The 27,190-nt window shown below is 30.9% G+C and overlaps 1 protein-coding gene, 1 long non-coding RNA gene and 2 other non-coding genes across 7 annotated transcripts in view; 2 read left to right on the top strand and 2 right to left on the bottom strand.

Moving 5' to 3' along the window:
- Nucleotides 1–23,487, bottom strand: part of LOC126742523 (uncharacterized) — a 102,253-nt gene extending 78,766 nt beyond the window's left edge. Inside the window, exons 1-2 of one of the 2 annotated variants that reach the window (XR_007662588.1) lie at nucleotides 23,434–23,487; nucleotides 13,871–13,951 (exon numbers count right to left, since the gene is read on the bottom strand). This is a non-coding gene — a long non-coding RNA (uncharacterized LOC126742523). Of the gene's footprint in view, nucleotides 1–13,870; nucleotides 13,952–14,655; nucleotides 14,819–23,433 lie in introns of those variants that run through there. The other variant, XR_007662587.1, reaches the window with a different exon arrangement.
- The window catches only part of LOC126742520 (RNA-binding protein Musashi homolog Rbp6), a 660,776-nt gene that overhangs the window by 631,022 nt on the left and 2,564 nt on the right, over nucleotides 1–27,190 (bottom strand). The window lies entirely within an intron of this gene.
- On the top strand, nucleotides 8,909–8,981 carry Trnav-uac (transfer RNA valine (anticodon UAC)). Its single transcript has one exon. It is a non-coding gene; the product is annotated as a tRNA-Val (tRNA).
- Nucleotides 9,374–9,446, top strand: Trnav-uac (transfer RNA valine (anticodon UAC)). Its single transcript has one exon. It is a non-coding gene; the product is annotated as a tRNA-Val (tRNA).

Consider the following 27,190-nt stretch of genomic DNA (forward strand, 5'->3'; position numbering starts at 1 on the left):
GTACTTCTGTTTGCATTTTATTAATTTTGTTTTTATTTATATTATACGACTAGGTAACAATACTATTAAGAAACGTCATAAGAAAATACTGCAGGCATAAAGGTGTATTTTAGGTTTATTTTCGTCTATTTTTAAGTTAAGGGCACTTGAGAATATTCCCTTTTTTATAATAACAAAAAAGGGCTTTAAAATAAGGTATGACACGAGTCATCTTGATATTTCGATTTTAGGAGTGATTTCACTCTCTAGTAAAGAGTCACAGTCTCTTTATTAAAAAGTTACCCCTTTAAAAATAAGATTGACTTTTCCTAAAAAAAAATATCCAAAGCAGGATTTACAGAAAATGATAATAAACCCAAATCAGAATTCAAAGGACGTAGGTCTTAAAACAAATACCGAAAAAATTGAACACAACAAACAAGACAAACAAAAATTACACACTAGAACGAATAGACTATTTAGATCAAAAAATGGGATTATCAAAAGGTACTTCAAAAGCAGATTTATCTCGAATAATATCGTTGGCATGGTCAGCTTTTGGAAGACTTAATGATGTCTTTTATTCAGATCTTCCAAACACTCTCAAAGCACAAAACATACTGTACAAAGATATGGGCGATTATTAAAGAGATTATTTAGAGATTACAACAGATTGGAAGCTGGGCAATGATTACAGGACGCATATGTCTGATGATGAACGACTATCTGACAACAAAACTTTAACCTCAGAATGCCAAAAAGTGATACTTTTATTTTGAAGGAAGCAAACCACCCCTCACAAGTCTTACTTTAAGATAAATGCAACAAGTTAAATTTACATCATTTCGTCTTTCTTTGCTCGGCAATGGCTTTTTGTTTTGCAATTGCTTTACCGGTTTTTTTGCTAAATTTACACCCAGTAAAGTAAGTGTCTTGAATTAAGAAAAAAGATATCATCATTATCGTTAACACCAATACCCTTAAGTTCAAACCGTTTAATCACCTCGTTACACCCAACAATAGATTTGAGAAGGAAAAAAAATATTGTCGAACCGCATGCCAAGGCGCTTCCTTTGAGTTTTAAAGCAGCAAAAAAGGAAAAAACACATCGTAGCCCGTCGTTCAATTAAGAGAATGGGCAGTACTTAAGTAAAGCACACGGTCTTTAAATCCAGCAGAACCGTCTCATCAACTTCCATTATAAACGTTTAATTGTTGCAACGTAATGCCCGTAATCCGCGAGTCTCTCTTTCTCTCTTTCCCTCGTTGTCGGCGAATGAGCGCTTCATCCGTTTTATGATAATTATTGTAGGAAGTTGCACTGTCCGACACGAATTCTCTCTCTAACTCTACGAAGAGAAATCTATAGTGCATGTCTGTGTCACATAACCGTTTTTGGGATAACGTATCGTTTTCGGCAATTGCTTTAAGTGATTTAAAATGTCAAGTATTAAGTTCTCTCTCGTGTTATTGATACACTTTATTCTGAGGGGGGTTTTACGCTTAATTAAATAGAGTTTATTTAATATTTCATTGAAAAACTTCACGAAAAATTTGATTTATACCATGAGAAGTTTGTCGGAAATCAGAAGAAATAAAGCTGGTACTTGCCGATCGGGGGTTTCTGCTTTTTGGCTTCTTCAGGGAAAGGCAACCAGAACCAAAGGAAAAATAGAAAAAAAATATATAAAGGATCACGAACAGGAGCGAAAAACCAATTTATGTAATTAGCACTACGAGTAGTTCCTCCGATTTTGAAGAAAAAATTAAGTATCTACAGCAAGGAAGTTTACTTTGATTTATTAGGATATTCCATAGATCTGATGTGAGTCGTTTTGATCACTAGGGTATTATCCTTAGGACTAACAACAGAAGGTTAATGAGTATTTTGTAGAAAATCCCAACAAAATAATTAGATTGTCTAATTATTTACACAAAAAATTAATAATTGGCTCCATGATAGCTCCATGTGAAACTGTACGTAATTTGGCTCACTGTACGGGAAGTTTCATTCACTACATGGGTTTGAACTATGTTAAAATGAAAAAAATACTAGAAACTGATTATTTTATTTATGTAATAATAATAATAATAGAAAACTATACAAAGTTATCTGAAAATAGAAACATTTGATTGATTTTTTGATTGAAGTGGGTAGTTTTTCTCAACGATTCAATGAAAACCCTTATTAAATCTAAAGATAATAACATAATCTACTATTAGTGAACAAGCGAGAGCCCTATAGAAAGCATTTATTTTTAATTTTCTAATATGTCAAAAGGGAAAAACCCTTCAGGATATTCGGATTAATTCTAAATCGCAAAAAATGCCTTTCTACTTGTTTCTAATTTTAAGCTTAATTCAATCCAATTTTCCGGGAAAAGATAAAAGCAAAAACCGAAGTAACGGAAAATAGAAATCGCTTCAAAAACACTTGGCAGGAGCTAATAGACGACTGGTCTCAAAAGGGGATACGCTATCTTGCTTATAAGTGTAAATGCGTGTAATGAAGCTACAATGATAGGATAGAATTTTTGCTTCGCTGAGTAACATGATAAAAACATGTGATTTATGACTTTAAGGCGTTTAAAAAGCTGCAAATGCGTTTCCTTCCATTCAAGACGCGGGTATATATGTGTGTAAAATCCGCGTAGATAAGATTATTTTGTTATTTACAAAAGAGTAGAGTGGCTTATATGAGAAAATCATGCGTGTGTTAACTAAAACAGGTAGTAAGTACATACGAAAAAATTATTACAATGCCATCCTCTATGCTTTCTCACACGACGTAGATATGGTACGTGAATAATAAATTAGCTTCAAGTAAATGTATTATTCTTACTGCTAGGTAATACAACTTTCTACGTAAAGTAGTTTTTGCTCTAAACTTTTTTATTTGACGCTTAATACTGGCATACCTATGATGCTTAGTAATACCATTTTTCTCTCAGACACCCGCTATAAACCCGGCTATAAACCGCTGAAAACCGTTTTTATTTAAATATTACCGTTTTTCCGAAAAAAGGTAAAAAATGGCGATTACAATCAACCAGTCATATTCTCCACACCCCAGGAGCCAGCTCACCAAACAATAAGTTAATGGTTGAGCACCCAATGTAAAAACATAAGGACGATGTCATAGAGGAGCCTAAACATTAATTAAATTAAATCAAAATTACTACAGAACTACCTTTACTTTACCCTTTTTTTATTCTAAAATTACCCTAAAACTCGGTTTATTGGACATTGTGAAGTACTTTGGTCTTTGTGGTCTTTCTATATGCTTTAGAAACATGAACTATCAAAGAAGTAGATCGTCGTCTAATGTTGACAATGCTCTGGATCACAAATAGAGCAAATACTTCGGTTTCACAAGAAATACGTCCGTCAAAACGTTTGTCCGATATCGAGAATGATATTTAGTATTATTGTGAAGCGGACTTCTAATCTTATCTTGTAATGTGAAGGTTGCTTTAATGAATCAATGTAAGATGTCTAAGATAGAATAAAGATGAGCTTCTTCTGCTGTTTATGAAGATTGAATAAGGCTGGGGGAGGAATAGTCTGTCACCCAAGATGGTCGACTGATTCTGATTGGCTAATTTTTGACGTACATCAAATATAACAACAATGACATTTTAACTGTCGTATTTGACGATTTCTCTATCTTTTTTCATGTTCGCTTTAAGTGGATTGTGGAAAAGAAGCCAAGCCTAATAATTTACTTCTAATTTAAAGTTTTTATGTAATTTTCTAGCTTTTTGTGATTTTCCGGTATCATGGGTTGATAAATTATTTTACAAGCGTGTACATATATATCCAGTCATTGTGTAACTACACAAAGCAGAGGGCAGGTAAATTCCTTAATTATGACATAACTAAGTGTTTTCTTATGATGTTAATCATTTCTTGGATGTTTAATCAATTTTTCAAAGTCTAATTGTAGATTCAATCTTATTTTGGACATATCTATGGCACAGTTCTTACTTTTTACAATTCAGTTCTATTTCTTAAACCTCCATATTTCACGGATCAAAATTTCCAAAATTTTCATTTCCTTGTCTCCATCTATCTTAAGATATTTATGCAAATATCCTTTTTGCTCATTAGTAATTTCCCAAACAGCCACAGAAATCATAGATTTTTTAAATTTCCGTCGAATCCATCTTTCTTAACAGTTTTCTGGTTCTAATTTTAACATCCCTGATAATTCTGTGCGACTTAAATGGGACGCTGTACCATGATCGTCACATAAAATTGGAATGCAAAGTGACTAAAATTACTCAAGTTCCAGTGTGTGTCAAAATATATTTAGAGTAACATTGAAAATGTCCTCATCCAGTTAATAAAGATGTTGCCTCCAGACTCTTCTTCGGATGTTTTGCAGTTAAAAGTGGCACTTTCAAAGATGGTTGCGCGTTCAGTGTATTTTGCACTGATTGTGTCACATCTCAGATATGGACTACCCTTTTGGGGTTTATGTACAAAAAAATGTTGAATATTTTCTTTGTGATTTAGAAAAATGCTGTGAGATATCTTTGTTCTGTTAATTTAAGCAGTTTCTGCAGACCACTCTTTATTTCGGAGCAAATTTTAACGGTGCTCTCACTGTTTATATTGGGCATAGCGACACTCATCTATAAATCTGATTAAAATACTGGACGCGTTACTCGTCAATTCCAGGATTTTCCTTTATTCATACCAACATCATCTCTCACTAAGAATTCGCTTATTTATATAAACCACAACATTTAAAATCATGTTGCTCTCTCTTCATTAGAAAAGTCGCATGCTTGATAATGTTCAAGAAGCGCCTGAAAAATCTGATTTTGCCTAAGGCCTAATATAGACTTGAGGAGTTTTTTAATGATTGTTTTTAGTAGTAGTTTTTTTGTAGTTCTCTGTTTTATGTTCTCTTGAGTGTTTTACATATTTCTTTTCATTGTTTAATCGTTCACCTAAAAAATTTAGTATTCACAAAGTTTAATGCCCAATTGTTTAGTTTGTAAGACGCTTCGTACCCAAGATTTGTATCTTTTGTTATAAAGTAAATTATCTATCTACGAGGGCGGGTCAATAAGTCCGTGACTTTTTGAATTTCCCGCCCTTTAATGGAAATGGCAACTCTGCTCCTGTCAACAGAGAACTGTCAGTTGACGCCTGTCAAAATTTGAACAAGCTGCGTCATTTAGTTTGTGTTTGACAGCTGTTAATAGCAGACCACCACTCATTTTGAGAAGAAAATGGAAAAAGTGAATTTCGTGTGCTCATTAAGCATTATTTTTTACGGAAAAAAACCATCACTCAAACCAAGGCTAAGCTTGATAAATATTATGGGGAGTCTGCATCATCCAATTTTATGGTAAAGAAGTGGTTTACTGAATTTCGATGTGGCCGTACAAGCACGGAAGATGCCGAACGTTCTGGACACCCAGTCGAGGTCTCTAGATCCAAAACAATCGAAAAAATTCACGATATGGTTTTAGCCGATCGGAGATTGAAAGTGAGAGAGATTGTGGAAGCCATAGGCATCTCACATGGTTCAGTAGTTTCAATTTTGAATGATCATTTGGGTATCAGAAAGCTTTCCGCAAGATGGGTGCCGCGTTTGCTCACAATCGACCACAAACGCAACCGTGTGACAACTTCTCACCGTGGTCGTGTCGTGGTCGTGGTCGTGTTTCGTCACCGTGGACGAAACGTGGATCCACCACAACACGTCGGAGACCAAACAGCAGTCAAAACAGTGGATTTCTCGGGGTGAATCGGCGCCCAAGAAGGCAAAGGTGGGTTTGTCAGCCAATAAAGTCATGGCGACCGTTTTTTGGGATGCACGCGGTATAATCCACATTGACTATCTTCAAAAGGGGAAAACCATCAATGGAGAATATTATACCAACTTATTGGATAGATTCGATGAGGAACTGAAAGAAAAAAGACCACATTTGGCCAAAAAAAAAGTTCTTTTCCACCAGGACAATGCAAGGGTCCAACACATGTGCAGTTTCCATGGCAAAAATCCATGAATTAGGTTACGAATTACTTCCTCATCCGCCCTATTCTCCAGATTTAGCTCCCAGTGACTTTTTCCTATTCCCAAACTTAAAGAAATGGCTCGGCGGAAAGAGATTTGACTCCAACGACGAAATAATCTCTCAAACAAATGCCTATTTTGATGACCTCGACAAATCATATTTTTCCGAAGGGATAAAAAAATTGGAGAAACGTTGGACTAAGTGTATAGAACGCAAAGGAGACTATGTTGAAAAATAAAATAACTTTTTATATAAAAACCTGTCTTTTATCCAAAAAGTCACGGACTTATTGACCCGCCCTCGTATCTATCTATCTAATAAAGAAGCTCTAATTTAAATTCAAGAACAGAAATGCAAACGAAAAGAAGCAGGTAGTTGTTTCTGAAAGTTCAGAAATAATTGAAATTATAAAAATGTATAAAAGAAAATTATGTTTTATACCCGCAACAAATTCCTATTAATAACCTTAATAATACCATGCTTACAGTTTCCAGTATTTAATTTAGAATGTATTGTAACTATTTTTATGTATTTTAAAGCCCTTTGTTAAATTTGTTTAAATTCATCTTAAAATTAAATATTTAAAAGACAAATGAATCTGGCTTTTTTTAATTTAAAATTTGCTTTCCTATCTATAGTGCTAATTTATAATTATTGGAAAGTATCTATGTCTAATTTTCTTCGTCCACGCTTGAATATCCTAAATAACCAATTTCTTGAGAACTAAATTTTAATCAAATAATATTTTAGTTGATGTGTTAATTCTTGAAGAATGTCTGAGATATGCGATATTACCAGTTATTTTTCTTTCGCTTTCTTTTAACTTCAAAAATAAAAACTTTAATAAAATATGAGTATTTTTAAACTGATAAGCATTTGGTCATTTTAGAATAAAATTAAATTCTATTTAAATATCTCTCATCACTCTTCCGTTAGTGCATCGACTTCTGTAATTCTATGAATGACTTCAAATCAAATATCGCGCAATAGATCAGGTTTAAATTTCCCGCCATACGCCACCCCAGTTGATGGAATTGAGCTGTCAATGGAATTTCTGTTTCACCATTAGACAACAGGCATTTCTATATATTTGTGTTCTGTACGTTTTATTGCTTTTATAGCTAACCCATTGCAATCATACTAAAATGTACTTCAAGTGAAAGGTATTAAATTAAGCCATTAACCAGAACATTACATCGGACTCTTACATTTTTAACACATCAGTTGGACCGATCAAATAAGTTATTAGATGCTAGTTTTCCATAAGCGGTTTACGTGTCATCTGATCAATATTTTGAACCTCGTTCATATATAGATCAAAGCACATCTGTAAATAAATCAAAGGAGAACAACACAAAGTCTCGGTCTCAAAAAAATTATTTAATTTGTTAGAGTGGTGACACGTCTTTCGCTCCTAAGAGCATCATCAGACCTAAAAAATAATGTAAACAAAACCAAATAAAATTACAAAAAGACCTTAAAGTAAAACAAAAAAGTATACCTCAAGAAGGTTAAAACCAGGACCGACTGGGTCAAATATACACACACACACTGAACGATAAAATATAAGTTGAAAAAAACTGACGTCACAAATATATAAAAAACAATAACATAGAACTTGAATATAAGAAAATAATAAAAAAGCAAAAAGGAACTATCGAGATATGAACCTTGTAGCAAGACTGTTTCCGTTTGCTGCGTTGACCGCTAGGCCACACCGTTCATGCGACAGCTTGAAAAGAATTTAAAGATGTTCTAATTATGAAGAAAAAATACGATTTAAACTATTTGAATAGTATTTAGTATTTACTACCAAAATACCCATGCAGCTTTTTAAAACAGAACCCATAGGTTTTAACATGAACTCTAAAACTCACTCGACTCGACGTCGTATCATCATCAAATTAAGTAGGCAATTTAAACGGATCCCATAAAGAACCAAGCGGCCCTAATAAATCGTCGTTCTTAAAAAATGTCCCAGCATTCACAAACAATAGCTTGGTAAATTATGTCACAATTTAAATAAACTGCAGGAAATAAATGTCTTCGAGGAAACGTCGCAGTTTCGTCGTGGGAATGTTGACTTACATATAAACGAAGACAGAAACAGTACTCGAGGGGCAAATATAATATGGGGGAACATATTAGGCATGTTTATTTTAAATTCTTTTCTGCTCTTACGAAAAAGACGAAAATCGTCCCGAAGAATCTCAACGTAGGAAAGTTTTGCAGATTTGTTCTGTCAGGAATTTAATAAAATACTTTCTAACGGGCGGATGCGTATATGCTTTAGGAAAAGTTTTGATGGATCTCTTTAGGTTTTACATGTGATTTCCTAGATATATTTTTATAATAGCATAAGGGTACAATATAGACCCAACTCAGTCGCACACGCACCCTATTAAATTGACCCCCTGCTTGCATTGCGGTGTCGTCAACATGTTTATCTACGTGACGCTCGATAAACCCATTAGGGTGTCATTAAATCAGAATTTATTTCGATGACGTTTTTGGTATAAGGGAGTTTCAATTTATTGGTTTTAGGAGGGTTGTTTTAGGTTGAGTGAGCAAGAAAATCAAGTTTTTTGAAAGCCAGTTTTTATTGTTAAACAGTCCAATGTTTTGCATGAAAACTCCAAATAATCTGCAAAAAAAAAGCATTTCTTAAAATTAATAGGTTATTACATAGAATCCTTTATCCCGCGGTGCGGTATTACAGTTAGCACTAACAAAACAATTAAATAATTATTTACTATTTAATTAAAATCTATAGTGATCCAAGGCCAGGCAAGTTTCGTCTTAGATGTGTACGTAATTGTTACGTCAGCGCGATGAAAAATTAAATTCGTCTGGCAGGAGATCGAAAGTATTTTTGGCGCCAAAAATTTTAAACCGGTTCCGTAGTGTAGCGGTTATCACGTCTGCTTTACACGCAGAAGGTCCCCGGTTCGATCCCGGGCGGAACCAACTTTTTTTTTATTACTAAAAAAATACACAAAAAAATTAAATTTAACTAATAGAAAAATCTTTTTTTTTTAAATTAAAAGAGAAAAACAGAATTTTCAAATGATATAATAAAAAAAAATAGAAAAAGGTGATCAAGTATGGTAATAAAATGATGCTTTCCTTACATAATTGCAGTGCAGAGTATGTGAGAGAAATTTAATTTTCAGATGATCAAGACAGAGAGACAAATAGATATTTATCATAGAAAAAAAGAAAAACTAGTTCAATTTTAGACCGATCTATCATGATAATAAAATTATAATTTTTGCATATAATAGTTTGGAACCATGCGAAAAAAACTCGGTGAAATTGAAAAAACCCGAAAGTACTTTTGGCGCCCAACATTGGTAACAGGTTCCGTAGTGTAGCGGTTATCACGTCTGCTTTACACGCAGAAGGTCCCCGGTTCGATCCCGGGCGGAACCAACTTTTAATTTTATTCCTCAGACTTTACTTTCCGATGTGTGTCAGTAGTTTTTTTTATTTATACCGTTCAATTACGTGCAATTAAATGTAATTACGTAAAAAGGTAAACAATGGGACTCTTTTTTGCCGTCTGCAACTGAACGGGGCAATTTTTAAATTATGCAATACGTCCAAACGACTTCCGTTAATTAACAATAAACAATTGTTTTTGCGTTTTTATCTTATTTTCCGCTGCACCGACAACCGGCTGGATTAGGCATGTATGTACGTTTTTCAAACTGTAGATGTACGGATTTAAATGATTTTTGAAAATGTTTTATCTACGTCCTTTTGATGAGCAAAAACTATTACGAGATAAAAGGTAATAATAGACTAATGGGATTTCGTCATGTAGTTTATTTTTTTTTACCACTGAAATTCAGATATTGAAAAAATGAGTTTTTTTTTAATCAACTAGATTAGGTTTTATGGCTAAAAATGATAATATGTAAAATTTTAACAGATTTTGAGAAATATCAGTTTTTCTATATATTTTTGCTTATAATTTTACATTCTGACAGTCATTGCGCTACTTTTAAGCAATTAAATTTTTTTTGAAATGTATAATTAGACAACTTTTATATTTTACAGGAACAGGGTATTCCACGACTCACTGTACATACATGGTGATAGGGGACATCTAGGTATTCAAAATTGTATTTTTTAAAAACATTTTTTAGGAAAACTAAAATACATTTTTCCATTAAAATTTAATAATAATTTTAAGGGCTATAGCCCAAGAATATCAGGAAAACAACATATTTATGAATATTTCTTATAACCTAAAATCTCTCATTTTAATCCCCAAACCCAATATTTTATAAGGGATTTTGCCAACAGCTCCGCTTTAAATTAAATTACGTTTAATATTAACAAGATACCCACTAAATGCATTAAAATTATCAGATATTTTAGAACATAAACCTAAAAGCTTGCTTGCTTTACCGGAGGTTATCTCGATGTACTTAATACACGAAAATGTTTAACGAACAGCATGACTGAAAGCTGTGCACTGTGCTGATGCCAAATTAAATGGGTAAAAGGTAATATTAAAGACGCAAGCGAGTGCACTCACTGATCGTTATTTATATATAGGAGTGTTCTATTTCATTAACTAAATAATTAGTGAGGCTAAAAATAGGACACGCTGTACATAGTGGCAAAGACGGGCTGGACAACACAGCTTTACACTTGACAAATCTATATTTGTTTTTTTTTCGGGTTTTATACTGTTGGAGATTTTTTTTTGGCAAGACATCGTTATTTGGAAAAATGACGATGAAAGATGTATTAATTTTATTTAAAATTAAGCTTAACAAGTATTGATAGCGTAAATAAACTGAGAGTCGAACAAGTTATTGACGGCATATTTTTCTAATAATTCGTACCTAATTGGACTTTTGTCATAGATCAAAGTCTTAATTTATATTAATAGATTTTAATTTACATAGATTGTTGATGTTGCCGCTTGTAGTAAAATGAAGTATTATTAACCAATGAAAGATAAATATCAGTTGTAATCTCTCGTATAGCTTTATTGTCGCGAAAAATTAATGAAAACATCGTTTACAAAAAAAAATTATGATGAAAGAACAAAGGGAAAAAGGATTATTAATTTTGTTCAATCCTATTGGATACGCATGGGGATTATTTCACAAAAATGGCAAGAAAAGACAATGAAATGATTTTTTTATAAGCGAAAAGTATTAGAGAAATAACGGAATAAGAATAAAAGAAATAGCTGATAAAAATCTCTTATGGAAAAATTTGGAAAAAAGGGCTTTTTGAGCATAAATATTTTATGTGCTAAAAAATTGTAAATGCAAATAAGTGAATGTAAATTTACATTACAAGTCTTAAGCCTGGAATTAAATAAAATTACAGAATATTTTACATAATTAATACTGTAAATTGTAAAGGGCATTTAAGCTAAATGTTTAATTTGTGCTGTAAAATTGGTTTCAGAATTAGGATGTAAAAGTAGTTTTTAAACGATATTAGTAATAAATGTATGGCTGACGGTTAAAATTTCCATTAGAATTAACGTATTTTAAAAGGTATGATACATTTACATATATGAGTGATACTAAGTAGAAAAGGAGTTACATGTATATTGGTTAAATGTACAATATTAGTTCTTCCATGAAAAATAAAATTGTATTACGTTGTTCTATTAAAAATGAAATTGTAAAATTTGTTACTATGCTTTAAAATCGAATACATACCTACTAAATATTTACGTAAATTAAAATATTAGCATGTAAATTTCTAATAATTTTATAAAGAAGTTTTTTTAAATAAATGGCCTATGAGTAAAATTTTTAGAATTAATGTACATTAATTTTAGTGAAATTAGCACTGTAAGTTGTATCTTCTCCATTTAGCTAAATATTTACTTTGTCTTGTAAAATGGTTTAGAAATTAAGTAAAATTCATGGCTTACGAGTAAAATTGTAATTTTAGTTTAGCCTATTGTGTGTACTTTAAAATTTATAGAGTAAAAAAGTAGTTATACCTGTAAACGTACATTATTACTAATTTCAGTAAAATAACATTACATCAAAAACCGCAGATTCAAATTAATTTTCTTACATAATTCATTACGGACACAAATTTATGTTGTACTGTTAAATATAAAAATGTAAATAGACTTAATATTTAAATAATTTAAAATATTAGTATGTAAAGGTTTATGAATTCTGTAAAAAAGTATTTGAAATGCGCAGTCTATAAGTAAAAGTCCCTTCAGAACTAATGTTTATTTAAAATTATGATTTTTTAGTAAAAAAATTGTAAATCATTACGTAAACATGCTAAATATTTACTTTACACTGTAAAATTAGTTTTAGATTTAACATGTAAAAGTTTTTCCTCGAATCTAAGTAGATTTCCCACTAGAATGAATGTATTGTATTTAGAGGTATGGTTTTTTCACCCGAGTCTATTATATGTGCTAAAAGACTATAAATTTACATGTTAAAAAAGACGTATACCGGTAAATTAATTTGAGTTAATATACTTCTTAGATTATTACAAACTACATTATTTTGAATGTAAACCAATTCTAAATCTACAATGCATGCTCTATGTATGATTAGTAATCTAAAGATTAATGTAAATTTACTTAAAATAGCATTTCTTTATTTATATGCTATAAAATTGGTAGCAGAGTAAAAAATTAACTCTAATATTCATGTAAAAGTATAAAGCGTTCTGTGAAAAGTTCTTTTAAATTTGTTAATATAGTAAATCATTATTAATTTAGTCGTTTAATCTATTTTCTTTGTCCAGCCCTAAGTTTATAATTTATATAGCTATAACGTGAAAAACACCTACATATAAACATAATTGAATTATAATTTAAAAAAACAATTCAACACAATTTGACACTATTAAAAATATCTATGTCTTATGAGTAAATTGTCCAATAAAATGCCCTTTTAATGTAAATACTAATTAAGTTGTTGACCACATGTAAATCTAAATTTTTAAAACTTTTGGCTCAAAAAATTAAGTAAGTAATATCCTTTAAAATTACAAACAGTAATTTTCATAATTAAGAGTTTCCTAAACAATAGCAAAATGCCACATAAATATAATAAACTGATCACTCCATTAAAACATCAATAATCAAAAAGTTCAAAAGTTATCAAATTAGTTTTTTCAAATATATATTTAAAAATCGATCACTATAATGAAAATTAATGATTTAAAGCTTATAACAGACTGTATCGCATTACATAAGCCGAACAAAACTGCAGCCATATAAAAATACATTACATGTACATAAAGATAAACTTGAACTCAATGCGTGAGATCCCATTTATGTTAATAAAATAACATTAAGGGAAAAACAGCAATTTTTCTCCACGTCAATTATGTTAATAAGCAGACGTTCTCTAGACGTTCAATATGGAGAGAAAAAATTTTAAATTATAATTGAAACAATTGTAGTGTCATTTATCATTATCGGTTTTTTATGCGAGCGAACACCATATTGTTAGAGATAGTTATGTTATTGATCGGGACGTGTGTACGGCCAATAAATTAATAAATAATTTATTGAAATTGTACGACCGGTTTGTATGTTTAAATAATTCGTCGACAAATTGGAACGAAATGCGGTTACCACGGGATAATTTGAAAATTATTGCTTGTTATGATGGGCAAAAATGCACTTGAAGCTTTCGGGGGGTGACAATATAATTGTTTGAATATTTTAATGAATTTTAATATTTAAGTGCTCTTTATTGACCATTGTTGGTGAACAACAAAGAGCGAGTATAATTATTAATATATAACAGTTTGAAAGTCCAAAAAAGACAGCTGCTGAGTGTATACTGATCATAGAGCTACAAGCATTAGCATAAAATAAAACTACGTACCATCAGGAACATTTTTCATTTGTTTTTAATGGGTTCATATGCCATTCCTCTCCAAAACCCAAATATGCTAGTTCAACCTACCTGCAAGAAAAAAGTTATATCAAAAAGTACATTGGCACTAATATGTAGCTGGTTTCAACTTGAAAAGCTTTTACGTTAAAACCATTGATGTTTACAAAAAAGCGTCTTCTGACCTGCTTATAATCGCACGTAATCTTGACTCAGCTGTATGCAATTCACATGCAACCCAAAATAACAATTCAATTCTAAATTTAGCAAGGAATTTTTATAATTAGCGTATTATGGAGCCAAAGAAAACCCAGTTCGTCTCGACTGATCTTTAAATCAATACAATGATCGAACTGACAAAACTCCTTTAATATATTCAAAATTCGGGATAATTTATCAAAATTACCTCGGTTACATTCACCCTCCAATAAACGAGACTATAAACCTGTAAACAAGCAAATAAATAACAAACAGCATGTGATAGCTCTCGTTATCTACCCACCGTAACTCGGCTGATTTACAACATCGTTGTATCTCAAGTTGCATAAGAAATATGATATGTTTCCGATTGAAAAAAAATTATACAAAAGAGCCGGGTAAATTACTACTGCTGAATATGATTAGTTTGATCCCACATGCAAAAGAGGAAATGAAAATTACAGCGGTGCATAAAACAGTGAAACAGTTCCATTGTTACAATATTTATAATGACAAATCGGACGTGGTATTGGATTTTGTTGATGTTGCGTTACATACACGTTAATATAGTTGCTTACATTTGGTTTAGTGCTAAATAAAATTTAGATTTGGATTGCTCTGGATTGGACTCTTCTACAACCAAACGAAAAGAAAAAAGAATTACAAAAGCGTTACAAAAGTTTAACGTTTATACTGTTTGTTAGGAGTGAATTAAAACAACCGATGAAAATAGTCAACTGATTTATTTACACGCTCACACTACTAAACGCGATCGCTCACTACTACTTGAAATATTCATTTAAAATGTATTTATTTACTGCTATTTATATCCGATTTAAATATCGCGCCAATATTCCAAACTTCACTGCACTGACTCCCAGCGGCAAGGCGGCTCCTTATATACTCGACTGACCATGATTCCGGAAGATTCGCCGACCTTCCAGCATCTTCAGAAACGTCGTGTGGTGTATCACTTCTGTCATTCCAGAATGTCGAAGAATTAGGTGGTATTCCCGGCGTTACACAAGAAAGAAGAGTTTTCGTTAATTTTTTAGGCATAAAATCTACACAACTTGATCTCTTGATAATATCAAGTCACTTATAACAGTTTGGTGTTCCATTTTCTACTTCTTGCAGATAATTGAAGTCATTTTTATATGTCGTTTACTCAGTTCAGACTATTTTTGGTTTTGTTCATGTCAAGGGCGTAGGCAGGGAGGGCACTTGGTCATCCCTAGATTTTAATGGAAATTTTCAATGCATCCAATGTTTCATGGTTATTGAAACACCAAAAATCACGAAATAACGTATTACATGTATATTACGTGTCAATGTTATTATCGCTATCGATAGCTTCTTTAGTAACTTTATCCACCTAATTATTACCATGAACACTGGAGCTTTTCATTCCAAACAAACATCACCTTCATATTGACCTCTGAACAGAGGGTTAAAAATATAATAAAATACTAAAGTAAGTCTGTTGTAAATGTTTCTTTATATGATTGAGAAGGTACCAGACATTGGAAGGCCATCGATGCTGTTAATGGTTTATTAGGCATTTTCTTCTTAAAAGGTCGCGGTAGGATCCAAATGTTGGTTCAGAATTATTAGGATCAAAGAAAAGATGTAGTAATTTTTCTAGATTACGAAAAAGCATTAAGTACAGAGTTACAAAATGTGTCTTTTTCCCATTTCTGTATAACATTGACTTTAAAAACATCTTCCAAAAAACTTTAAATTAAATGGAACATGGATCAACAATATGCGGCATGCAGATGATACAGTCTTAATAGCAGATGATATGTATTAGCTGCAAAGACTCTTGGACATATTTGAAATGCACGTTCGATTTATGGGAACTAACATTTACAAAAAAAATCCTAGTAATCACCCGAAAATTGGATTGAGTTTCAGAATGCAAAACTCTCATACGATAGGGAAGACATAGAGCAAGTAAAAAAGTTTTGATATCTGTGGACCTGGTTATGTACAGACTGGTCTTCAGACGTAGAAACCAAACTGCGAAAAGTACCACTTGCTTCAACTATTAATAGATGGAAAAAAATATCCAATATTGGAAATTAATCTTGGTATGTACAGATGTTTACTGATGATGATGAATCTGTTTGCAGGTGGTAAGACTTATATGAAAATCTATCCTGCGCTTCATGTAGTTTTAGTAGCAATTAACAGTTATTCATTTTCAGGTGTTAAAAAATGGAAACGTGATGCATGGAAACGATTAATCTGATGAGAGTACTCAAAAACCAATTGAACATCGGTCAAGGAAAGTGCTTTAAGGAAACGTGTTAAACATGGATTCGGCATAAAAATTTCTATGTGAATGGTTAGACTTGTATTGTCTTTAGCTTCAATATTCGAAAAAACTTAACGGTGTCTTATATTTGTGTCCTTTTTCCGCCTGAAAACCTTTAAAGAATCACAAGTTCACTAATCAAAAACTCCTTTAAAGAAACAATAACATGAATGGTAGTTTCAAAAATCATACAGTCAATAAATGGCACTCGGGTCTCCAGTTATAGAAACTATAGTATTTTGCGATGTCGATGATGTGCCATTAAGGGGAAGAAACCATAATCAAGGTGTTATAAGTTATATTTTTTAACCCGCAGTAGTAGATTTTGTATTATTTGAAATTACTGTATTAATTTTTTTGCTTCTATAATATTTTATGATCTTCTTTGCCTCAAAACCAAAGCTGACAATCCGAATCTCATAAAGAATTTTGAAGAAGGGAAGACAAATTTTTCATACTTACTTTCATACTTTCATAAATGCAAAATGAGATCGTTAGTTTGCGTGTCCAAGTTATCAGAGAAGATGTTATTAAAGATGCAAAAAAGCAACTACATACAGTCTTATGGGAGACAAAAGTATAGTGAAAAGGGAACAACTATCAAAGGGTATTCCATTTTATGATCAAGAAAAAGAAGTTATCTGAGAAGAATTTATAGGTTTTGTCGAATTACAATCATGCACAATCGCCTTTGCAATATATAGTTTTATAGAATAGAAGCAGAACAAAATTCTATCAAATTCAAATGACAAGGGTATAATGGACGTTCCACCATGTCCAGAAAAAAAACAACTGTATATGTAATGTCCTGAGCATGGACCTAACTTTAGTAGCCATTTCTCTATTTATAAAAATGTATCGAAATGATCCGGTGGTGTGTGTAAAGCCAATTAGCCAAATTCATTTTGCGAAAAAGCGCGAAACACACAGAAAATAATGATTGCATATTTATGCAGCGCAAGTGCTTGTCTAAAATTAATTAGTTTTTTAGTTAAATGGTTTGAAGTTTCAAGGGCGTCGATTTCGCTGATAAAAATTTAATTTTTTTCTGTTTTTGTATGTAGTACTTTGCAAGGCACATAGAATATCAAATTTATAAAGAATCCAGGTGATTATGTTAGGAAATAGGGTGTTCCTAAGCTGCTTTATAAATTAATAATTTGAAAATTGCCCCAACTATACATCGACCGTTATATGAATGTTTTGGATGTATTGGATGTTATATGCAATAGGAATATATTAGGTTTATTTTTAATATTTCGAGAAAAATTGATGTTTTAATATAGAGGAAATATTAACATCAAAATTTAATTTTACATTGAAGCCTTAGGTGATTTAGTAAGTAATTAATTTCTTCAACCTTAATTTAGTGACCAGTAAATAATTATTAAAAGCTATGCATTAAAATTATGCGAGTTCAAAAATCGTTGCAAGCCTAAATAAAAAAATAACTTTTTTGGAAATTTACAGTTTGTAACCCTTTAAATCCATGAAATTTCAATTTATCAGGCAGTATTGTCTATTTTAAATCTATTTAGTTTTATTTGATAGAAATAATTCGAGTATTTGTAACTTAGTAAATAATTATTATAAATTTGAATTATACGTAAAAGATTGGAGAATCATGATTATCATTTAAGTTATGCAAGGTTATACCTTTTTTTGAGAAACCCTAGACGAACACTACTTTTTTAGAATATTTGAAATATATAAATCAATTAATAAATGTTTTTGTCCATATTAAGGAATAACTGTTCCAATCCAGAGGAATTCAAAAAATGAGTTTACCACAGTTCTGGCAATTTTAATGCAAATTTTTTTCAAAGAGTTTTTGGCTTTATTTGAAACTACAAAAACTACTAGAAAGGGTATTTTAAATTTCCTAAAAGCTAAGTAAGTACAACCATAGGAAGCAGAATTATCTAGACATTCTTGAGTGTATTTTTCCACCCAGAATTGATTAAAGAGGGGAAAAGATTGTTGGATAGGGCTATGAATCTAAGCGTTGATTGATGCACTTTTTCGTATTTTCCAGCCGTTTTTTGGGTAATATTTCATTTTATTTCAGGCATTTTAGCTTTCTGTTCCAAGTTCGAATTCCTAGAAATTTCTAAAATTTTTTTTAATGTTTTTAGGCTTTGAAAGTAAATTTTTCTTAATCTTTCAAGCCTTTATTGAATTTCGGCCTTTTTTTAGTAATTTTTCATTTTATTTTAGACATTTGAAGTAATTTTGAGTTCCTGTCCCAACCTTTTGCAATTTTTTTTAATGTCTTGCCGGAGTTCTTAATAATTCTTTAAAAATTTTCCAATCTTTTGAGGTAGTTTTTCTTTGCCTTCCAAGTCTTTATTGATGCAATTTTTTCATATTTTCCAAACCCTTTTAGGGTGTTTTTTTGATTTATTCCAATCTTGGATATGAGTCCGATAAAATCAAAGTTTATTTTATTTAAATCTTTATTATCATTTTTAACTTATAATTTATATAGTCGTTTCGATCTTTATAAGGCCATCCTCAGGACACTACAATGGGTATTACAGGCTAATATGAAATAATTTTTTCCTTCCTTTGTTTATTCTTTAAAATATAATATTTTTTAAATTGATAAATAGGATTATTAAATAAATAAATTAACATAGATAAAACACATTAATTATTTTTAACTTAAGGAGACTAAAAAAGAGACAACCAGCATACATACATTACGTAATGAAAATAATTCCATTATGCAGATATGTTCCCTCTATAGAATTTTAAGCTTATCTACGGATTAACATGATTAACCTAGAAATTCAAATTAAAATTAAAAAAGCCTGATAGCAGGCTTATGGGTCTACAATATTCTAGGAGCTAATTTAGTTATTTTTTGAAATTAAAGTCTTATTTAAAAGAGTTGCTTACATTGTCCTAACCTTACAAAAGTAAATAAAGCTTCGAAGGAACTTTTTGAATTTTTCACCAAAAAACTAAGTCATAAAGATGATGAAAAAAAACATCATTTTCATCACTATTCAAGGAATAATTTCTATTGTTTATTCAATTTAATACAAGAAATAGTAGTATATAGATTAACCTTTAAACAAGATTTTTTCCTCTACAGGTAATGATTTTCTTCGTAAATCTTCTAATGTAAAAAATGACAGTTCAAACTAATGTAAATTTGCAAATTTCGATACTACAATGCAAATTTACTCTAGAATGTACCTGATGATTTACCTAAACGTTTTTTTAGGATAGATTGGCAAAAGTGGACAGAAAGTAACCCAAGCGTGTTGACTCAGGTGCCTGTTTATTCGTGCATACGAAATTTATTACCATCGAAAAATAAATACCGTCATTAAACTTGGCGAACGTAATAAAAGGTTCATTTTTCTTATAAACTCGTCATTTTTCAATAATCATAATATTAATTGTGGTTTTAGTGCGCTCATAATTCAACCAGTTAATGTGAGAATACATTGCGACATTTTCCATTTCAGGGTGACATTGTTCGCCTGTATTAATTGGTTTGTAACCGATATTTTATTGTGGATTATGTAAAAGTCGATTGTTCTACTTTTACCGTGAGCCTTTAGGCCATTAGTCATATTATTTTGTAAAAAAATAACGGTGCACCTGATTACATTAGATCCGCTATAAAATTGATTTCGTTAAAAATTATACTTAAATATAGAAAAATGTGTGTTCCGTATCTCGGGTTTTCAGGTAATGGTAAAGTTGCGTTTCCGTAACGTTTTCGCGCTAATGACGTCCGTCGTTCGTCGTCTTGTGACTATTTTTATCGTCACTAAGACTCGTAACGTATTTTTAAATAACAATAAAAAAATGGAGGTTTTTCATTGTTCTCGGTATGATGGAGATCACGCAGGAAGTGCGCTTCATTACTTCACCGAGGAAGGCGGTCCCGTCACAGAATTGTAATTGTTGCATTTTACTATGCCCTGGTTCGATAACATTTAAAATAGTTTTATAGCATGAATATTGTTTAAAATTAATCCATTTTAATGTTTTTTTTTGGTCCTATTTAATACCAGTGAACCGCATACAGTGTGTCCTTTATCCCATTGAATTCCATAGAATCTCATAGAGGGAAACATTTCCTCCCAAGTCTTCCCATGAAATAAATGTCAATTTTAAGAGTTATACATTTCAATGAGATAACTCATGATCATCAGACTCAACACTTAGTTTTGATGATTATTTTGTATTATTATAATTATTTTTTATATTCCATTTACCATTCCTTATTAACCATTCCTTCACACGCATTATAATATTGTGTCTACAATGTTATTACTAATCTTATTACGTTTAAAGCATTTGGAGTTGATAATTTAAATACTACGTTAATAAATCACTGTTGTCCTCTTATTATACCTCTTTTTTATACATAGTTAATGAATGTATTAACAGAACCTACTTTCCCAGATGCTAGAAGGTAATCTTTGTATTGCTATTGCCGAAAGTGCATAAGTCAACAGGTTTTAGTCAGTCTAGATCTTTTACTATTCTCCCAACTTACTCTGAAATTCTTGAACGCATTCTAAATTTTCAAATTCGAAATTTTCTTATTAATAATGATATTTTACGACTAAAAAATCTTAATTTAGAATGAATTATAGTTATACTTTAGCAATGATAGATGTTCTTGATGGCGTAATTCAGTCTCAAGATAATGGTAAGATCTCTTTGGTTGTTTTACAATGAATTATGTTGACATCGATGACAGATGAGCGAGAATCTTCAGAAAAATCTCAACTATCACTTGATAAATACATCAACACCCTAAATCTTGTACAAAATTACAAATATTACCCTGTAAGCAAATAAAATCTAATTTAACCGAAAAAAACTTCAGGAAAAATATGCGAAACAGTGCATCAGAGCAAAAATTGCAAACGGCAACACTGGAGGTTCATGAGCTGTTAATTGTCATTCAACTTGACAAGCAGATTGACATGTAGCCCAAGAGTTCATAGACGTGAATTTTATTATTTATTATAATACTTTGCTTCATTAAATAAAAATTTTTTTTTATTAGAAACGCATTTACTTTGATTTGACTTTTAATGAGAGAGAAGGATGCACTTGAAAACACTTATTTGCCCAAAGACCATCACCGAGAATCACCATTTAAATTTAAACAGCGTGATAATAGAGAAAATGGTGATCCAAGATTTTAGAGTCAAATAGGATTCAATTGAACCAAAAAAAACTTGAGGCAAAAAATAACACTGCGTCAGAAGGAAAATTGCAAACGGCAACACTGAAGGTTCAAGAGTTGTCAATGTTCATTTTTCACTTATCTTGACACATGACTCCAGGATTTTTAATAGCGATGAAAAAAGTGCATCCTTACTAAGAACATAACCTAAGATTTTATTTTGTACCTGACTTATGTGTCTCACCGAGATTAGTGTCTAAATTCACTTGACTAATACAGTGAGGGAAGGATGCACTTAAAAGCACTTGCTTGCCCAAAGTTTACGGACTATCAAGAATTTTTTTAATAATGATAACATTTTAATGTATAATAACTGTATAATAAAACAGAAAATGTAAAAAATTGTAAGGATCAAATTGAATAAAAAAAATGAGTACGACTCTGCACCAGAACGTTATAAAAGGCAACATTGGATGTTGATAAGTCAGTGATGATAGTATGTCTCTACTAGGAACATAGCCTAAGATTCGATTTTGTACCTTTCTAACCGGGACTGGCAGCTAAATTACCCAGCTATTCCGGTATTGCCAAGTTGTTGAAAATTTGATGGTTAATGAGAAAAACACGCACTAGAAAGCACTTATTTGCCCACTATCTACGCATCATCAAGAATCGTTTAATACTGACAACACTTAAATATAAACTGTGTAATAATAGAGAAAATGTAAATGCAATATTGCACCAGAAAACTGTAAAAGGCAACATTGGAGGTTAATGAGCTGTCAATTGTCATCTGTCAACTCAGCTTGACACATGGAGTTGTTGGGCTGCTCTAAAGCCTTTGATTTCGTTAACCAATCAATTTCAGTCTTTATTCGATTATAATAGATAGCCTTTACTACTCTATCTCTATTCCATTATATTGACTACTCTAATGCTGCAATTGATTTAATTACGTCTTATTTGAGTAATTGCTTTCAGCATATTAAAATAGATATATATATGTGATCTCTTGAAAGTTAAAAGACATGTCCTCTGGATAGTATTTTGGGATCCTTGTTTCTCATTATTTACTCATCTGGATTTAATCTTTAAATAAAGCATTATGCTCATTATTTTTATGCTAACGATATGCAATTGTATTATTCATTTTTACCATGTGAGTTTAAATTAACCGAGAATAAGTTTAATCAAAATTTACAAGCGAGAGTGCATAAAGTTTGGGCCTTGTAGTGAATAACGACCTTTGATTTAAGCATCACGTCTCTAATATTCTTAAAAAACGTATATCTGGCATTAAAATGAATGTATTTACATAACCTAAATATTTCCAATAATTCTCGCCTCTCAGAAAATTTAACGAATGATAATAATGATTTTTGCTCACATATCTTCCAGTACATCAAAAATTCGGATAAACATGTTAGGTTAAACGTTGACGTATTTTTGTATTTTTCCCTAATATATAACATCGACCTGACTAAAATAATTACTACAGTAATAGTTACCTATAAAAGACGTAATTATTATAATTTTCCTATTAACTTATTAAAGTTACTTTATTATTTTACTTGAAAAAAATAGGTGTTTAATTCATAGACGTCCAACAACAAAAAATGGAGATACTAAAAGGTACCATAGCCCCTATTTTTCTTACTAATTTTTTATATTTTTTGAATAAATTTATATAAAAACTATGCACTAAAACATATTCCAAATTTCAAGCAGGTATAGTAAAAGATGTTAAAGATACCAGAAATTAAACCATGCACCAAAGAAAAGCATCAACTCATTGTAAATAAGGACCAAAAGGAATAAAGTTAATTTACCCATTTAAAGTAATAAAACAAATAAAAATTAAATATCACTTACATGCAGGGTGAAAATCGAAAAAATGTAAAGCATAAGCATTACAGGGTGAAAAAGAGTAACTTTTGACTTTAAAAGCATAGCGAAACCTTCAATCTTCTAATTAGGGGGTGTTCAAAAAAAAATTCTTTTAAATACATGGTATGGGCATCAAGTAATACATCATTAAAATAATTTTACATCCTGACAATGGTTTTGCGAGTAATAACGTGATTCTGGGTTTTGAACTTAGGTAATTTAGGTTGTCACCTATTTTAGCAAATTTTGAGAATATTTTTTTGAATTGAAAAAAATATTCTTAAAAGAACGTTTCTCACCGTATGATTTTAGATTTAGAGAACATTTTTCTACCTTAACAACTTGAGTTGGAGGCATTTTTGTACAACCCTTAAATTTGATGTCATATTTCAACATTAAAATTTTTCAGACATTTTATGGTATAATTTAACCGCCAATTAAAATATTTTTATAGTTTTTTACACCAAAATAACCAAATTCCTGAGAACAAATATTTAAGGGTAAAAATGTGGTCATGAGTTTTTAATTTACTTCAGGCATTTATATTGAGGTCAACCTAAATATTTCCAATAATTCTGGTTCGTCCATAACAATGAGGTTTTGCTATAACTTTAGGTTAAAAGTTGACGTATTTTTGGATTGTGTCCCTGCATAACACCGACGTGACTAAAACAATTACTACAGTAATAGTTTCCCTTAAAAGACGTAATCATTATGGTTTTCCTATTCCATTATTACTATTCACCTTCAACACTTCAATTTCAGTTAAATTTGTCGTGGTTATAACAAAAAGCAATAAAATTCACTATAGTTACTTAAAATTAATTTGAAATGTCCTTCCATAAACCGATTTTATGTTCTAAAAATGAATATAATGAACTTTACGTCTGAGGAGCCTTTTTACTGACGTAACTGTTGAATGGGGTAATGAAAACATTATAATTTATTAGGATCTTTTACAGCTTAAGTAACGTACCTATAGTAATGAGGGTCAGTGGGTAAATCCGCTATTAAACACAAAAGATATTCGGGGTTTAATAACCGAAAGTCATTAAACCCTAACACGTGTTGGACAACCCTTTCGACGTTTGTTTATTTTGTTAGTGGATACGATTAGTGAAGGCAATTCATAGGATAAAATAGTCGAGTTATAGAATAAAAGAAGTTCATAATTATAAAAGACAAATTTCAAAACCGTCAATTTTTTTCCCTGGTATTTATAGCAGGAGAAGCTTCTTAAAGAAATATTAATTATCAATTAACTTCTAAGTGACAATGTGCAACATACGCAACATGCAGACATTCTCGTTAGTTATCTCTCTACGGCTTCCATGTATGCTTTTGAAACTTCATGTATGCAACATAAATCGCGTATTGGTTAAGTTGTGTGATTGATTCCTTGAGTTTTATTGAGCATGCAATATGCAACATATATCGTGGAATCAATCATCAGGCTTTCACCCAATCTGCTTATGTTTCATATATGGTTTCACTACACAATCCTTAGTATTCCCACCTTATCTGTCACGAATTTTAATTGAACGACTTTAAAGAAAGCGATATACAATTTAAATCGCATAACCACTTTGTTGGACTGGAGGCATTGCAAACCTCAATTGCCTATTTGCTTTTCGCCGCATGCAGCTTTAACGCATATTTTTGGTTCATCAAACATAAATATTCACATACAAATATTGCTTTGTATAACGTATTAGTATTCTTGATGTGTGGCTCTAGTTGACAATATCTGTTGGCATTTGCAGAGCAGCTTTTGGCTATGCAACATATCTTAATCACTGGGTTGCTTGCAATTGATGCTATTTTAATGCCTGTCTAAATGCGCAATATTTTTACTTCATCGCGTATCAATATTGCTGATACAACCTCAATTGCGTCATTGTATTTACATTTTCCCGTTCCAAAAGCTAATAGCCTTAAATCTTAGGCAATTTTCGTAATAATTAGACCCTACTGGCGTACTCTTAATGTCTTTTAAACATATAATATTTAAAAAAAATAACTATAAATATTTCTATAAAACTTAACAACCATCCTGTATAATATACTCAAGGTTTTCAATTTTTAAAAAGATATAAAACTTTTTATATTTCTCTTAAGCGATAATATTTTATGAAACTATACAACGCATGTGGTTATTTTAAAACGTCTATACCTGAACCTTATTTACACACTATAAAACTTGCATTTTCTCTCGAAAACAGATAAGAAAAGCACACAAAAGACTGTGTGGGGCACGGTATTAATCGGTGTGTGAATAGGTGTAACAAAAGGTTTTTTTATTATTTGAGATTATTAGGATTTTATTACTGTAAAGTAGATACGGAAGTAGTGTACTAACAATAATGAGACAATCATTTACATTGTTTGAAAACCGGAAATGTTGATTTCAGTATTTGAAGTTTAAATCTCAGTACCATACTTAGTACCAGTCTTCGATGAAGTCAAATACCTTGGAGTCATATTTGACTACAATATATTTGAAATTTAAAACGTATTTTAAGAAGTTTTAACACTTTTTTGGCGCCCCACACAACTGGAATAAAGCCTTTTGGGTATTATACAATCTGATATAGACATTAGAGGAGAAACTAGGCCAAAAACAAATTTTTTAAAGTATTTAAAAAATATATTTTATTTATCTTTTATACGATTTTTCTAATATAATCATTAAATTTGATCTTAACCAAAGCATTTTCAATTTAAAACCCTCCTCAACTCACCCCTCCTCCAATGAACGAAAAACTATTAACAAAACAAACATTTTAAATATAAATTAATTTTGAAGTAAACTTTTCGTGGTAGGCAAATAGTATTAGTGCTAAATTAATAAACGTTTATATAATGTTTAATTTAAATGTGGGTTGTTTAATATATTTTGAAGTAATTAATGGGACAGTTTTAATGATTGACAAGAGATTTTTACTGGTATAAATAATTAGGAAAACGAATGTAAACTTTTGCCCAAGAGTTTCATAAAAAATCACGTAAAATAGAAATTTAAGAGTTCTGAGCATTTTTTCGACTAGTAGATTCAATGTAAAAAAACAGAACTCTATGGTTTATAGTAGATACTTTGTCTTAATGTCATTGTTTTAACATAACTGCGTGTCATCATCAGGGCTAAAAATCAAAATGTCAATTAATAACTACCCTTATATCAGCAGTGGTATTAATTACCCTTTAATTTCAAAATAATGTTTGATATTTTGGCGCCCAACACTGTCAGTAATAGCAATACGCGATACTTTCAAACAATTAATTATCATTTTGAAACCCTCTAACTTGGCCCTGATGATTACATGCAAGGATATCGAAATATTGGCATGTGATTATAAAATAAATACCTAGTCCAAGCAAGGTGTGATTTTTTTTTAATTAAGTATTTGTATTTCTGGAAATCATCTTCATTTTGAATATAGTGGGGTTTTTGGCGCCCAACATTTGCAGTCTCAACTAATTTACCCTCACAGATCAACAAAAATAAATAAAAATGCCATAAAGTCACAAGATTAAGGCAATAAGTAAAACTTCACCTTAAGTAACCCCTTGCACAACATAAAATTTATACGAATACTTTTATTTAAGAAAAAATATGTACATAAAAAATATAATAAAAATAAGAAAAAAAAAATACATATATAAGTAAGAAAGAATGCTGCGAAAATACATTATTGTTTAACTTAATTTCTATTTATTACCAGGGCTAAAATAAGAATTATTT

This window comes from Anthonomus grandis, chromosome 11 (assembly GCF_022605725.1).
Source record: "Anthonomus grandis grandis chromosome 11, icAntGran1.3, whole genome shotgun sequence".
NCBI classification, from domain to species: Eukaryota; Metazoa; Arthropoda; class Insecta; order Coleoptera; family Curculionidae; genus Anthonomus; species Anthonomus grandis.